Genomic DNA, 16,602 nt, shown 5'->3' with positions numbered 1-16,602 from the left:
GAATAAGCTTCAGGGTGAGGGCTCCAATGTGCTTGTGGATCACCTTGATAACTTGGTTCTGAAAATTGTGGTTATTTGGTAAATATGGAAAGCTGGCAAACATAAGAAGTTTAGAAACATTGTAAGCAGCAATGGTAGGGGATAATTTCTTATCAAGGACCTTGTGGATGATTTTGTAAATCAATTTGGTTGGGAAGCAATTATTGTTAAAATACTGGATTAAAAATACAATTTCACTGTGAAAAGCAGCCCAGTTGGATGTTAAAATAAAAGCTCTATGCACAAGTGTATAAATGGCGTTGACTTTGAAATTAAAAAGGCAAAAGCTATAAAAACTGGAGCCAAGACCCCTAAATGTCTTCTTCCTGTAAATGGTAGTATTAAAATGACCATGCTCTTTTGAGAATAGAACATCTAAAAAGCTAGCTTACCTTCATGTTCCTTTTCCAGGGTAAACTTATGTTGCTGTGAAATTGGTTGGCAAAGTGTAAAAAATTTTTCTGCATCATAGTCATTTTTAAACAGGACAAAGGTGTCGTCTATATACCGTGAATAAAATAGGGGATGGAAGGACAGGTGGCAGTCTTCCAAAATGTGCTCCTCCAGGGAGCACGTAAAGATATAAGCAGAAGTTGGGCCCTCTAGGGAGGGGCTTGTGAAGGACTCGAACCGAGCGTCAGGGACTGATGGGTTCTGAGTCTTCACTACGAAGTCCGGGACGAAATTGAGCGTAAGTGATTCCCATCCCCTCGAGTGCTTAACACCAAAAAAACGTCTGTGAAGTTCACCAGTTCTCTTTGCCGATGCCAGGGCAAGCAGGAAGGCGGTCTTGAGAGTCAGATCCCTGTCTGATGACTCTCATAAAGGCTCGTATGGTACACGAGTCAGGCTCCTTAGAATGAGAGTCACATCCCACGCAGGGGGCATGAAGTTCCTGGGTGGGCAAGACCTCTTGAAGCTTCTCATTAGTAGAGATATCTCAGAGGAAGAGGCGATATCTACCCCTTTCAGCCGCAAGACTAGGCCGAGTGCAGCTCTATAGCTCTTTATGGCTGAAACGGAGAGAAGCTTCTCTCGGCGAAGAAAGAAGGAAGTCCGCAACCTGCTGAACAGTCCTGACCGGAGACCTGGTGAACAGGTAGCTCTGACCGGAGAGTTACCAGCCATCTCTGTCCATGATAAAAGCCAATCACAAACTCCAGTCGTGAAGACCGCGCACTGCACTGCCAGGTGATACCGCTCGATGTGGGGTTGACACAGCAGGTTGGGCCAGGGGGGAATCTCTCTCAGTGCCACGGAAAGAAGAGCAAGCAGGTCGGGATACCAAACAGCCTGAGGCCATTTGGGAGCCACCAGAATCATCTTGAGATTCAGGGTGATCATCACTTGGCTAATCACCCTGCATATCAGACAAAATGGAGGAAAGGTGTAGACATCAAGGTTGTCCGACGGATGTTGGAATGTGTCCTCTGCAGCGGCCCATGGGTCTGGCACGACTAAACAGAAGACCTGAAGTTTTCTGTTGTGCCAGGTGGTGAACAGATCGATGACTGGACGCCCCCAACAGGTTGAACAACCTTTCCGCGATGTCTGGGGAAGGGACCACTCTGTCCCAATCACTTGATTCTGGCGGCTGAGCTTGTCTGCCACCACATTCCTCTCGCTAGGAATGTATCTGGCTGACAGCTCTACTGAGTTAGCCAGCGCCCACTCTTGCACCTGCTTTGTCAACTGGTGAAGCGGAAAAGACACTAGGCCCTCCTGTTTGTTGACGTATGCCACCACCGTGGTGTTGTCACTCATCAGGACCACCGAGTATCCCATCACTCGATCCTGGAACTCTTGGAGAGCCAGGAGGGGTGCCTTGAGCTCCAGGATGTTGATGTGAAAGTGCTTGTCGTTTTGGTGCCACACCCCCTGAAGTCAATAACTCCTCCAGGTGTGCGCTCCATCCCTCAGTCGATGCATCTGAGAACAGAAGCATGTCTGGAGGCGGAGTGTGTAGGCATAATCCTATTAAGAGGTTACTGTCGTCCATCCACCAGTCTAAGTCTTCTCTCACCTCCTCGGAAAGAGGGATGGGAAAGGACTGGGGGTCTCGAGACTGGGACCAGAACTCCTTCAGTCTCCACTGCAGAGACTAAAGGTGATGACGCCCATGAGGGACCAGCTTCTCCAGTGACGACAGGTGACCAATGATGATTTGCCACTGCTGAGCTGGCTGCTCCTGTCAAAACAGAAACAGCTGTGCTGCCTTCCTGAACCTGCTGATAAAAGAGCCCGAGGGGAAGACTCTCTGCTGTTGTATCTATCAGCATGCCCAGGTACTTTGTCCTCTGCTTGGGGGTTAGATCCAACTTCTCAAGATTTACTACAATCCCGAGATCGGGGCAAAACTTGAGGAGCCAATCCCTATCCAGTAGCAACTGCGAGTGGGAGCTCACCAGGACTAGCCAGTCGTCAAGATACCTCAACAGATGTATCCCATGCGAATGGGCCCAAGCTGACACCAGGGTGAACACTCTCGTGAACACCTGGGGAGTGGTCGAGAGCCCAAAACAGAGTGCCCTGAACTGGAAGACCGTTTCCCTGAGGTACTTGTGAGAGGACAGATGAATGGGTATTTGAAAATACACATCCTTCAAGTCCACCGTAAGCGTGAAGTCATTCTCCCTGATGGAGGCGAGCATGGAGTGTGCCATCTCCATCGTGAACCGAGTCTGGTGAGTGAAACAGTTCGGGAAGAGAGGTCTATGACCGGTCTCCAACCCCTGCGAGGCTCTCTCCACGAGAAAGATCCGGCTGCAAAAGCCTGGGGATCAATCCAACACGACTTCTACAGCACCCTTGCTTAGCATGGCTTGCACTTCTTGCATTAGTGCAATCTCCTTCAATGACCCAGGAATGTAGGTACGGAGACGGACCGGAGAGACAGTGAGGGGTGGCCGAGACTCGAAGGGGAGTAGATGACCCTCCCGAAGGACATCCACTACCCAGGCCTCAGCTCCGTATCGCTGCCATGTTGCCCAATGGCTCGACAGGCACCCCCCACCTTTGGCAGAAGCTGGATGGGAACGACGCCCCTAGCATTTCCCCTTGCCCCCTTTACCAGACTAGAAAGCAGGCTTAAAGGGGCGCGACTGCTCACCCTTTCTGGAGGAAGAAGGCTGGGTATTCCTGGATGATCCCTTCGAAGTCTGGGACTTTTTAGGGGCCAAGAAAGTGCTAGCCTGGGCCAAAGGCCAGGCCGCAGTAGTGGAGCATGAAGACCCAGTCTTAGCCACTGCCTAGTGGACAAGATGGTCGCTGTCATTGGCCTGACGTTTATCCACCACAGCATCTACCAGCTTCCTAGGGAAGAGAGAGGTAGAACTCAGCAACGGTCTTTTCTGTAGGGTCATTACCGACTTGGGTCCCACAGACCTGGCAAAGCAAGAAAGAATAGCGTCTCTTCACTTGAGAACCAGGTTGGCCCATAGGTTTGCTGTTTGGTGGGCAAGGTAGGAAATTGCTCTCCCTCCAGACTGGCACAGCCTCCCAAAATCCGAGTCCTCCCCAGACATGATAGCACCTGAGGAGGCAGCCACTTTGGATACTGTGAACAACCACATATCCAACCAGGTGACTGCCAGGAGAGCCTACATGGCGGTGGCTTCCAGGGTTGCTGGCTCTTTCTGCAAAAGGGAAATACCTTCTGCAGTAAGCTGCTGCAACGAGAGACCCGGGCCTACACACACCAGGTCCTGGTCAACCTGTTTAGGCAGCAGTGCCCCTTCTGAGGGTGTGTAGAATCGCTTCTGTCCAGGCAGAGGAGGGGGAAGCAACTTTTCCGAGCAGTTCGAACTAAGCTAATTATCTTGCCCAGACACAAGATCATTCACCTGATTGAGAACCCCCTCGGCAAGTGTGGACCACGGCAGCCCCATTGAAACCTTGGGTTCCTTCTTCAGACCCCAGAAGGATTTGGGGTGCAAAGGGCAACCCACAGATGAGGCCACAGTCCCTCCCCCAAGGTCGTTGTGCTATGAATCAGAGCAATAACCTCTGCGAAAGTCCTCTTTACCTTGGGGGTGTCTGCATCCTGGGGGAAAGGACCCTAGGGTCCTTCTAGGGCCCTGTCCTTCGGTTCTACTCTCCCAGCAGGAGGGAGAACCTTGGCAGACCACTGGGATCCATCTTGAACTACGCGGGTGTACGATCTGGTTGATCCGAGGACCGAACCAGAAGCGTAGGCCTTTGTAGTTGAACTCCGGGGAGATGACTCACCAGAGTTCCTCCTGTCCGACTCACCCAGAAGGTTGACGGGACAGGTGAGGAGGGTCGTTCACTGCCACTGGTCCTGCTGACCGAGAGCTGTCACCAACCCGTGGTGATGACAGCAACTTGGGTCAACGAGATTCTTTCGCCCTGGCAAAGCGTTGTCCCGAAGAAAGCGTAGCAGTTCACGCAACCCAAGCTGAGTGCCCGACTCCACCGAGCCAGGCTGGCCACACAAACGTGACTGGGGACTGGGCGGAGTTGAGCGCACGGCTGACTGACGAGAACTTGCGCTATCCTCTTGACGGGCCCCAGTCTTCTTCAAGGCCGGGACCTTGTGAGAAGACTGTACAGGGTACGTCTTCCCTGTCTCACCAGGTGTTCAGACTTGAGAGGCTGAAGCACCTACCTGGGAACCTTGCTTGGCACTCGAAGAAGTGCTAGCAGGAAGAGCCGAGACACCCGCATGCCCGGCTCTTTCTCTTGTCCTGAGTCCGAATTGGTACGGAGAAAGGTCTCTCCATTACTGTTTTGGGATAGCCAAGTATCCTTAGAAACTTGGGTACTTGGTGCGGCTTGCAAACGAGCATCCAACACGGTGCCAGCCTTTGAAGTGGACTTCTTAGGTGCAGCAATGGTTGTGCAAACTGAGGTCTGCACACCCTCAGCTCCCGAAACAACAGACCCTGGGGTCAACGATTCGGTTCCCTGGCCTGTGGGCTGGGAAGAGCTGGCAAGAGATCCCACTGCCTCCCCTGTGGAGGGAGGCAGTCCCTTAGAAGTCCCAGGATGGGATTTCTTAGGGTGGGGAGAGACAGCCTACTTCTTCTTCGACCAACAAGCCTCGGAAGAAGAAGGGGAGGAGGTAGCAGACGACGACAACCACACCTTATGGGACCTCTTCTTAGACTTCATCTTCGTCATCTTCTTCAGGATGGTGGTCAGGTCCCCCATCCAGGAGGGAGCAGCAGAAGATGCAGGAGCAGCCAGGGAGGCCAGGGTAGCAGGAGCAACCCGGGCAGCGGAGACGTCAACGAGAAAGCCAGTGGCAACCAGGGCAGCCAGTGCAGGCGGGAGCCAGGAGCAGCGACAGGAGCGCCTGGCACAGGTGGGGCAGGTGTTGGAGCCAGGCCGGGCTGAGAGCCAGGTAAGTCAGGGGCTGGGACTGAAGTGGGGAATGTGCGGAAGTCAGCAACAGCAGGAACCGTGAGATAGGGCACAGGTGAAGTCACCATCCTGGAGGGTCCTGGCTGGGATAGCGGGGCCAGGAAGCAAGATTGCAGCAACACAGCATGGTGGTAAGCAGGCACAGCTGTCACCTGGTTACCAAGGTGAGAGGTGACAGTCACCAGCATCTTGGAGAAAGCAGTCTTGGTGACAGTGCACGTAGTAGCTGTAGCCGTGGCGAATGAAGAAGATGAAGAGGAGTCCTTACCCGAAGGAGAGGCAGCAAGAAGGGGGAACTTGCCAGGAGAGAGAAACAATCCTGACAGGTTACCCACCAAGGGAGTCATAGGGGGCATGTCACCCTCGGATGACCCATTGGCAGGCTTCCTTTGGTACTGTCTCCTCCCCTCAAACTTCACCCACTGCTCAGCCGACCAGGAACAACACTCAGCACAAAGGGGAAGGCAGGCTTACAGGGCTTAACACGAGCTTTCATAATTAAGGCACAAAACAACAAGAAAAAGATCCCACCAGGAAAAGGCAGCTCAACGGAAGCCTGGGCAGAGAGCAAAGAAACGTCTACGTCCAACAACGGCCGAAAGCAAATTGGAATGTTTACATCTGGGTGGGCGGGACTCCCACTGCCTAACCACCTTGTTCGAAAGTTCAACAGCTGTTTTCAGCTTCGCTGAAAGTAATTCCTAATGTAAAGGACTGATGGTTTGTATATTGAGTCGGAACAATGTTCTATTACATTCATCAGCCCAATATTGTGAATGGGTGTATTTACTTTATCATAAACTAAAAACCATAACCTCAGGACTTGCTGGCCTATTTTCAGTCAGCATGCTAATAAATTAAACTCACCCTCAATCACCTTAGTTGCAAAGGGTGCAATATCCAATGAAACTTTTTTGACAACAGGAAGGCCTAATTCAGTGGCCAAACGACTACTAATAAAGCTCCTTTGGTTTCCGGCATCTAAAAATACTTGGGTCACATGTTCCTTATTATTGTTATTATGAACAGTAGCTGTTGTAGTTGGGAATGAAGTAGGTGGCAAGTCCATGCTACGAGTAGAATTCAATTGATTAGCAGTAACAGACGGCTTCTCGTCTGATTTGTTACATTGATTGTTTACTTTAGGTTTTCTCTTCGGGCTCTCTTTTGACTGGCCCTGATTATGAGTGGTGGCTTTGGATACAAGGTTAGATTTAGGAACGGAGTTACTAGTCGAAACTACGTTAAGGTTTAGACCAGATTTTATGTTACCAGAACAAATGAGGGAATGATGATGTCCTCCACAAGTTTTGCAGTTTTGGTTACTACTGCGCTCATAACTACGATGTCCTTTCATAGGACAATTAAAACATTGTTGGCTTTGCTTTCAGAACCTATTACGGTCGTTTACACCAACAAATTTGCGACAATCATTCATGGAATGCCCTTTGTTACAAAAGGGGCAGGATTTGATGCGAGCAGCAGCAGATGGCTGTTGGGTTTTAGGCTTTGAGGAGTTGGAAGGCAGCGTTATAATTGCAACGTGGCTCAAAGTACAAATGTGAAAGTCTAGAGCGTCATACAACTTGGTTATTGAATAATCTGACACGCAAAAAGTTGACAACTTGCGGACAGACTCCCCCTGCAACAAGTTTTTTGTTCACTAAGTTGAGTACTATCCTTTCCCTGCCTGATATGCGACTAAATTTGTCAATTTGCTCGGACACAATATCGAGTTCAATACGAAACTTCTTGAGGCTTCCATGCTCAAAGGTAGGGATAGGCAAATCCCCTAAGCGATTGAATAACAGCTAATGTCTGTTAAGTGTTACCACACAACTTATCTACCAGACAAATCGCTACATCATTATTCTTCATGGTGACGCTCAACTTGGTGATCGGGTTTACCTCCGAACGGTTGTGTACTAAACATCGAAAAGCTGTTTGAATGTTGCATATTCGCTCTTGTCCCCTTTAAAGACAGGCAATTTAATCTCCTTTAATTTACCTTGAGAGGGTTGATAGGTCTGGGAAAGTTGCGAGATTCGCCCGAAGGATGCTTTTAGCAGCTCCAGCATCGCTGGGTGCATTGCACACGTCTCCCTTAGTGACTCCTTCTAACTTGACCCCAGACCCGAAAATATTTGTTAGTTCATCATGATCTCGTTCGATCTTCTTAATGAGATCCCAATATGTCCCTATCGGTTGAGTCTGTTGCATTGCAGGTCTCGGTTGGTTTCTTTCAGGTAATGAGAAAGGAGAGTTATCAGGGCTGTTACCTTAGCCTCCATTTTTACGTTAATTTACGTTACGTTAACAATAAATTCACTGTGCCCTCTGTAATTTTACATTAATAGTTACTGTGCATGCTCGGGCACTGCAAATCTGTTGTGGTAACCGGTCATGCGATCTAACAATTCGGTATTGCAGATCAGTGTTCGACGGGTTTGGGCTCGGCACTGCTAGATCACTGTGACAACAAAATCATATATAGGCTACACATCCAGGATTCTGCATTACTCCTCTAATGTTACCTGGATTGGTATAGCCTACCACATGTGTCCTGGCTCGTTACCTAAGTATCTGACTATTGAAGGGCCAAATGTCAAGAATTTCTCGATTTATATACCAGTTCGTGCCCACTGTTCTTGGGCACGGATAGAAGCCTAATGACAATGGCTTTAAACCAGCACAATCAGGTGGTGGCTACACAAAACTTGAGTACATTTTCTAAATTTCATTACAAAAATAAACCATCATACACAAAACACACCCGAGCTATTTAAAAATTACATTAATCTAAAAAAATACAAGCGAATTCACAAGAACTTTAATACAAACTATACCTGGGTTTACAAAAATCCAGTGACCACGAAGTCATGAGAGAAGCAAAGGAATAAAAAAATTACAGAAAAGGAGATGCACTGAGATACACAGCAATTTCACGTTGCAAATGAAATAACGTAGATTTCAGCTACGGACGACTTACGTTAAACTGACTGAAGGAACAACGGACGAATTCTGAACCACGTGTGGCTGAACCAAGGTACATAAATTTACTTTAAGTTTTCTGCAAAAACACTGAATATCGCCAATCAATTGACCCTGGAATATTGCCTATCAGGCTCACAAATGCTGTGTCAAAAATTAACACAATAACTGAGATGGGCACCGATTAAATAGGGTAATAATTACCTAAGGCAACGTGAACAATCGATCTAGGAGGTGGCTGGTTACCCGGGAATGACACAAAACAAACACATCTAATTTACTTGGTGCTAGAAGAAAGAGTAGGGGCGACAGTGTTCCCAAATCTTCAGGAAGATATGCTAGAATTGTTGTGAAATTATGCTAAATAGGCCAAAAAGATGCTAGATTTACATTGAATTATGCTAGAATTATGCCAGAATTTAGAATAATGATCAGCTAAACATTAAAAGGCTAGTGATTAATTAAAACAACAATAAATGTTATTTAGCATTTTAATATTGATCAGTTTATATTGTAGAGTAGAACAATGTTGCAAGCTAGATTTTTCACACATTCCTCAAAATAAAAAAGAATATTTATAATTCTTCTTAAATTCAGGTTCCAGCCTACAGACTTTATTATTTCTCAGAATTAAAATAAATTTAGTGTTTTTTTTGGGGGGATACAGCCTGAAACATTTCTCAAAATAAAATGAAATTATTACCTTCAGTTAAAATAAATATCTAGCCTACTTACTGATGCCTCTGTGGATATATATCCTTTGTACCCACTGCTTTAAGCATCTCGTTTGTTGGTTCAAAGTGACGAAGCATACAGTACAAGGGTGAGACAGATCAGCTGAGTTTGCATCTCTATGCGACTCCGACAGAAGTTCAAACTTCAAAACCTAACCGTCCAATGTGTCTCGTATGGCTGATGACAATTAGAGTAGCCTACATTCATTGAATGAATGCATTTAAATATTTTTTCATATTCTGATTAAGCTGGAAAGTTGGAAATTATGAAATCTGAGTTTATCAGGAAGATTATGCTAGTGTAAGGGACCGCATGGCGGTCCCATAGGCACACGTGTGTGAGTCAGCCATCGGGCAAAACAAGACAACAAAGCATCCCGCTCTCTCTCTTTCCCTCCTGTGCGTCAGTGGCGATCGCTCGAAGGAACGCAACTTCTACCATACAATATTCCTGTCTATTTCTCTATAACCATTGTTGTCTCGATTCATGAACAGTCACCACTACTTGCATTGCCATGCAAGCATTCCGATCATGTACTCATGATGTTCCACTGAATCTTTTGTATCAAACTGTATGTATGTTTCTGTTTGTGAAGACGCCAAACGTCTCGCCATTTCACACCTATTATGTTACTGCATTGTATTCATTAATCTGTCTCAAATCAACTGCAAATGTCCATATGTGGAATTTCCTGGCCTTTCCATTGATATATGTTTTATCATTGTATGTTTATTATGTCTCTCACAATCGCCATTTGTTTGTCTGTCGACAAGCACAGATGTCCGAAACATCTCTGTTTTGCCTTGTCTGTGTGTAGAAACTACATTGCGGCTCGCACCAGCCAATAACAACTTTGAAGATTCTGTACATTCATTCAGTAAGGAACCAGAAATAAACTAGACAACACCCAGCCAGTATGTCACTCAATACCTTCCTTACACTAGAATTATGCCAACATTCTTTCAGAAATCTCAATATTCCAGATTTACATTAACATTGTGAGAGGGTGCAAAAGAGAGAGCAGGTAGACATTGACTGCTAGTTTATTAAGGGAGCAGGCTGCTTATAAAGTGGCGTGCAGACGTCAGTACAAAGACATACAAGGACATACAGGTGACCTGAGGTCGATTGTTCTCAATGTGAAACAGGACAGATAAATACAGACAATGTGACAAATAAAATTAACAGATTTAGACACAAAAATGCTCTGACACATACAATACAAAAGGGCACAAATGAGTAAGTAATAAATGCACATTTACATAAATAAAACATGGCTAGGTATTGCGACCTAGGGTCAGGAGAAAAGGCACTGCAGAAAACGGGAGGTTCATTAAAGAAAACCCGCTGAGCGGGGGCTTTACAATACTCCCGCCCCCCTCAAGACGTAGGTAACGTCTGATTAAAGCAGGTATCTGCTGGGGCGGTGGAGAGGGCCGCGGCTCCATGATGTCAGCTGGGGGGTGCGTTGCATGCGGGAGCCATTGGCTGCAGCACTGCCTGGGTCCGGGGCCTTACGGGGGCAGCCACGCAACTTTCTCGTGGGCTGCGGGGGCGATGTCTCCTGTGGAGGGCCTTGAGGGGTGTCGCCGACGTCCTCCTCCAACAGTGAGGGCTTGAGGCGGTCTATCGACACCCAGTCGTCCTTCCCGTGGATGGCCAGCCGGAATGCCTTTTGTTTCTTTCCAGCACGAGGAAGAGCCCCTGTAGGGCCTGGTTAAGGGTGGCGGACGGCGCTCGTTCCTGACGAAGACTTGGGTGGTGGAGGACAGACCGGGAGGCATGAAGGGGACGTCATGTCGGTGTATGTCCACTGTCAGGGGGCAAACTTTCCGACCCTGTCTTGGAGCCTCTGAGTTGTCAGGTTGTGGCGATCCCCCGTGATGAGTTCTCTCGGGACTACGAGAGACTTCCCGCAGACTTTTCCTGCTGCGGACAGGTCGCCGTTGGCTCTGGGGGCATTCCTCAGCCCGAGGAGGACCCAGGGCAGCTGGTACTTCCAATTCTCGGCAGTGCAGTGGGCCATGAGGGACGCCTTCAGGGACCTGTGGAACCTTTCCACCAATCCATTGGCTGCGGGGTTGTAGGTGGTGGTGCTGTGGTGAGTGGCCCCCAGCAGGCGTGCCAGGGTAGTCCACAGCTCGGACAGGAAGGCTGGGCCCCTGTCCATTGTTATATGGTCCGGGACACCGAACCGGCTGATCCAGCTGGAGAGGAGGGCCTTGGCGCACGCACTGGCGGTGGCTTCTTCCATTGCCATTGCTTCGGGCCACCTAGTGGAGCGGTTGAAGACTGTCAGAAGGTACCTGGCCCCGCCTGATCAGGAAGGGGCCCACCACATCGACATGGGTGTGTCCGAAATGCCTTCCTGGCTGGGGGAAGTCGCCCACCCTCGACTCGGTGTGGCGTCCTACTTTGCTAGTCTGGCACTGGATGCACTGCCTCGCCCAGGTCGTCGTGTCCTTCCGTATGCCATGCCAGAAGAACTTCTCTGCCAGCAGCTTGGCCGTCGTCCTGCCGGAGGGGTGGGACAGCTCGTGGATGATGTCAAAGACCAGACAGCGGCGGGAGGCGGGTACCAGCGGGCGGGGGTGGCCGGTGTTTACGTCGCTCAGCAGTGTTGGCCCCCCAGGGGCGAGGGGGCATGTCCTTCCACTTCAGGGACGTGATGGCGGTGTTGTAAGCTGGAACCTCTGGGTCAGTGGCCTGCTCCCGGGCGAGGTCCTTGTAGTCGATCCCAAGCTGCAGTGAGTTGACTTCGATCCTCGAGAGGGCGTCTGCTACAGGGTTCTTCCTGCTGGGGAGATATTTGATGGTGCAGGTGAACTTCACGATGGCCGCGAGATGCCGTTGCTGCCTGGAGGACCATGCATCCCCCCGCTTTGTGAAGGTGTGGACCAGCGGCTGGTGGTCCGTCCAAATTGTGAAGGGCGTGCCCTCCAGGAGGAACTTGAAGTGGCGTACCGCCCAGTACACTACGCAGAGTTCTCTGTTGAAGGTGCTATAGCGGGACTCAGCGGGGCTGAGCTTCCTGCTGAAGAAGGCGATGGGCTGAGGGGCTCCGGCGACGACCTGCTCCAGGACGGCCCCAAAGGCAACGTTGCTGGCGTCCGTCGTTAGCAGGAGGGGGCGTTGGGGTCCTGGTGGGCCAAGTCAGTCGCCTTGCCGAGGGCGGCCTTCGTCAGGGAGAAGGCCCGCTGCTAGTCGGGGCCCCACACTAAGGTCTTCAGATGGCCCTTTAGGATCTCTGTCAGGGGGGCCACCATGTGCGCGACCCCTGAGATGAACCTCCTGTAGTAGTTGACCATCCCAAGGAATTCTTGTACAGCCTTGACGGGGGTAGGGGTGGGGAACCTGGCTACGGCTTTGACCTTCGATGTGAGTGGGCGGTCGCCTCCCGGGGATACCTCATGGCCCAGGAAGTCGACTCTTTCGATGCCAAAGGTGCATTTGTTGAACCTGACGATGAGGCCGTTCTCTTGCAGGCACTGCAGGACCTTCCCGATGTGTCGCAGGTGGTCTTTGTGGGATCTGGAAAAAATTAAAATGTCATTGACGTAGCAGACGCAGAAGTTCAGGTCCCCCAGGATGCTGTCCATCAGTCTTTGGAAAGATGTGGGACCCGAAGGGCGTGATGATGGCAGTTTCAGGGATATCCTCTGGAGCTACTGGTACCTGGACGTAGGATTTTAAAAGATCCAATTTAAAAAATATTTTGGCCCCGTGGACAGAGGCTGTGAGGTCTTGCATGTTTGGGAGAGGGTAGTGGTCTGGTTCTGTGGTGAGGTTGAGCCGTCTGTAGTCGCCGCAGGGTCTCCAGGAGCCGTCTGGTTTCTGCACCATGTGGAGGGGGGAGGCCCACGGGCTGGAGGCCTTTCTACATATGCCCATACGCTCCATCTCGGCGAAAGCATCCTTGGCCTCCTGAAGGCGCCGAGGGGAAGCCTCTGGTTTCGGGCTTGAATACCTTGGGGACTTTCTTCAGAAGTGAGGTGTACTGGTGTGGAGCGACAGAACAGACTGGGCGCGCTGGGGCCCGTCACCAGGGGAAGGGACTGGCGGGACTCGGTGTCCAGCAGGCGTTTGCGGCTGATGTCAACTGCCAGTCTGAAGTGGGCCAGGAAGTCTGCACCCAGGAGTGGGGTCCTCACGTCAGCGACGATGAAGTTCCACTTGTACCTCCAGCCTAGGATGGAGACCGACAGGAGCTTGGTGTCGTAGGAGAGGATGGGGGACTCGTTGGTGGTCGTCAGGGAGGCAGCTGGGTCCGACGGGCGCTATGTCCTCTCTGGAAGGTGGGAACACTGACCACACGGCCCCAGTGTCGATCAGTATCATCCTGCCGGAGACAGTGTCGTGGACGTAGAAACCCACTGGTGCGGGGCTCCTGGGTGCTTCTGCTGCCATGATGGCCTGTGCTGGTGGCCTCCGCTTTCCCTGTTTTTTGGATGGGCGAAAAGGCAGGGGGCCTAAGTTCCAGGCGTCCTTGCCGTACCGCCGGTGGTAGTAGCAAGGCCCCGGCAATGCTTCTTTTGGTGATGGGGTGGCTGCCTCCTGACAATGGCGTTTACCTCATCTGCCGTGGTTTCCTCCGGCTGGGGGCAGTTGATGGCGTGTGTGGGCGTGGATGCTCACTTCGCTGCCCTCATGGAGTCAGTCAGCTGCTGTGCCATTTTAATCAGGTCCTCGACCGGCAGGGTGTGGGGCTCCAAGATCTGGGTCCAAACTTCTGGGAGGAGCGGATGGAGGAAGATCTCCCTCAACAGGCTTATCTCCATGTGCCTGCCGCTGCCGTCCATCCCGGGTAGGATGAGAAGGTCCTGGATGATGTTCCACATCTCCAGGAGGTTCGGGTCATGGCGGGGGTTGTTGGCGAGGTCGAGGGCGCGGGCGGCTCTCTTGGAGATCAGCAGGGAGCAGGTCTCGATGGGAGAGGCCTTCAGCTTCTCGTAGGTGGCAGGACTTGCGGCAGACACCAACAGGGCGATCTTCCTGTAAACCTCCTCCGGGAGGGCGCTAGTTACGATGTCTGCCTGCAGCACTTCGTCAGTCAGGCCTGCCACCCTGAATTGCCCCTCGACCCTGTAGAGCCATGATGATGGGTTGTGGTGTGTGAACGGTGGCAGCTTTATGGTGAGGGTGGACCTCGGCTGGTCTGTCAAGAGGGGCAGCGCGTGAGCCTTGGCATGGGGGAGGGTGCGAGTGGGTTTTGCGCGAGGGAGATATCAGACTCCGCAAAGTTCGCGGTTATTTGTATGTGGGAGGGAATGTCTGCATCCATGCTCGTTTCTGCACTCTCATTCGGAGTGCTAGTTACACTCGCGTCAATACACACTCGGGAGCATGCCGTGTGGGTCCACTAATGACGCCGGTGATCTGCCGACGAGGGTCGGTACACCTGAACTTCGGGGAACCACTCCGGGTCACCACTGTGAGAGGGTGCAAAAGAGAGAGCAGGTAGACATTGACTACTAGTTTATTAAGGGAGCAGGCCACTTATAAAGTGGCGTGCGGACGTCAGTACAAAGACATACAAGGACATACAGGTGACCCGAGGTCGATTGTTCTCAATGTGAAAAAGGACAGGTAAATACAGATAACGTGACAAATAAAATTAACAGATTTAGACAAAAAAATGCTCTGACACACATACAATACAAAAGGGCACAAATGAGTAAGTAATAAATGCATATTTACATAAATGAAACATGGCTAGGTATTGCGACCTAGGGTCAGGAGAAAAGGCGCCGCAGAAAACGGGAGGTTCACTAAAGAAAACCCGTTGAGCGGGGACTTTACAACATCTCTACAACCAAGTTTCTCAGGTGCAAAACTCTTGTTAATTAAAAGCGCAACCTACAGTACACTTTTCAGAAACAAAGAACGCATTACAAACGAAGTAATTACAGCATTTTTACAATTCAGAACCATCACATACTTCAACGTCAGCCCGACTCGACATGTAGTCGGCACATACGATTGCAGTTTCTACAGATATATTAAAACGAGTAGATGGGAGTTCTATGTTGGCAAAATCCCTGCAGATTTTGTCGACAATAAGTATGAAAGTATGTATTTGTGTCACAGTTCATAATATCCTATTTCACAAATTAAAATCATAGGCTGATAATGTAGACGTCTATTTTCATTGATGAGAGCACAGGTTTGCATTAGACCTTACCCCTTTCGAGTCTTGCCACTTACCATCTTCTGGCTAAAGCTTGTGTTGTCAAAGGCCAGGTAATCTCATTCAGCCTAATTATCATTTTAAGCTAAGTAGCCTAGTAAGGTTCACAATGATTCGGTAAACAAACGTATTTCACTATAATACTTCATTCTTTAGATTTAAAAAATAATATGGGTGGGTTGTTAACACATCATTGGCATTTTTCCCAGCCACCATACGCTGGAATATTTTTTTACCCAAGTACACAATACTGTATATTCTTTCATTACAGACTGCACACCATGCTGGCTCCTCCCCCACTCTGTTTTTCCTACTGCTGTAAACATACAAGCAGTCATTTTAATATCCAGCCACATTCTCTTCATTCAAATAATGATTTATGTTCTTAAGATGTTACTTCATTTCTCCATCTAGGTTCCGTCCATTTCAAAGATTTCTTTGTTTTTGTTTTCATTACTGATCTTTAGCAATGGTGTAGCCAGTCTTGTTTTTTTGTGGGTAGGAGTTCTTGTAAAATAAAAACATAGTTCTTGTAAAATGAAAAAAAAAGTCTTTTTCGTATGCAGACATCTAATGAAGAATGTCTACAGGAGCGGGAATTGTTTAACAGTATAATGAAACTAATGGCCCGACCCTTAGGAGCCCTGTGCAAACCTACCCGTTTGAGCCAGGGGAGGGGGAGCCTTATCCCTTAATATAAGAAAGAAATGCCTCCAGAGCTTTGTGTCTTTATCGGGAAGAATCCGGCGTAAGGCCTCCTTACTCCCCCTTTCACGCCGTCCCAAGCCTCCCGAGGTGAAAGGCCCAAGCTGGCAGCCAACCAACCAATGTTTTGGTGATTCCTCATCACCTTTGAGAATATTATTAAGTCCCAAGCCTAAGGATATGTAACGTGGCAGACTCCACAAAACCATTTATCCCATCAAGAACGTGAAATTATGATGAATTCAAGTTATTTAGGTGATTTCTTTTTTTATCAGCGAGACATTCATGCAAGCGCATGGTTAGTGTGTTAATAAACTTTCACGTGCAATTATTGAATTTGATTTCCTACATTTCATACCCATATACTTTTACTTGGTAGGTAGAGTACTCCCGACTATGCCAGTCACACAATTTTTCAAACGCATTGCCTAGTTTGAGGAATACAGGTTCTTGGTATATTGTTCATTTTGACAGTGTATAACACTCTTAATAAAATAATCTGTGTCATATTCGCAGTTAGGTTTAGGATACCATGCAACTTTCACACATTTGTTAACTAG

The 16,602-nt window shown here is 49.2% G+C and overlaps 1 protein-coding gene across 2 annotated transcripts in view; it reads left to right on the top strand.

The window, feature by feature from the left end:
• LOC136833484 (DNA ligase 1-like) overlaps positions 1-16,602 on the top strand; it is a 440,466-nt gene that overhangs the window by 287,675 nt on the left and 136,189 nt on the right. The window lies entirely within an intron of this gene.

Source organism: Macrobrachium rosenbergii, chromosome 51 (assembly GCF_040412425.1).
Source record: "Macrobrachium rosenbergii isolate ZJJX-2024 chromosome 51, ASM4041242v1, whole genome shotgun sequence".
Classification (NCBI taxonomy): domain Eukaryota; kingdom Metazoa; phylum Arthropoda; class Malacostraca; order Decapoda; family Palaemonidae; genus Macrobrachium; species Macrobrachium rosenbergii.
This window is presented reverse-complemented; position numbering and strand designations above follow the sequence as displayed.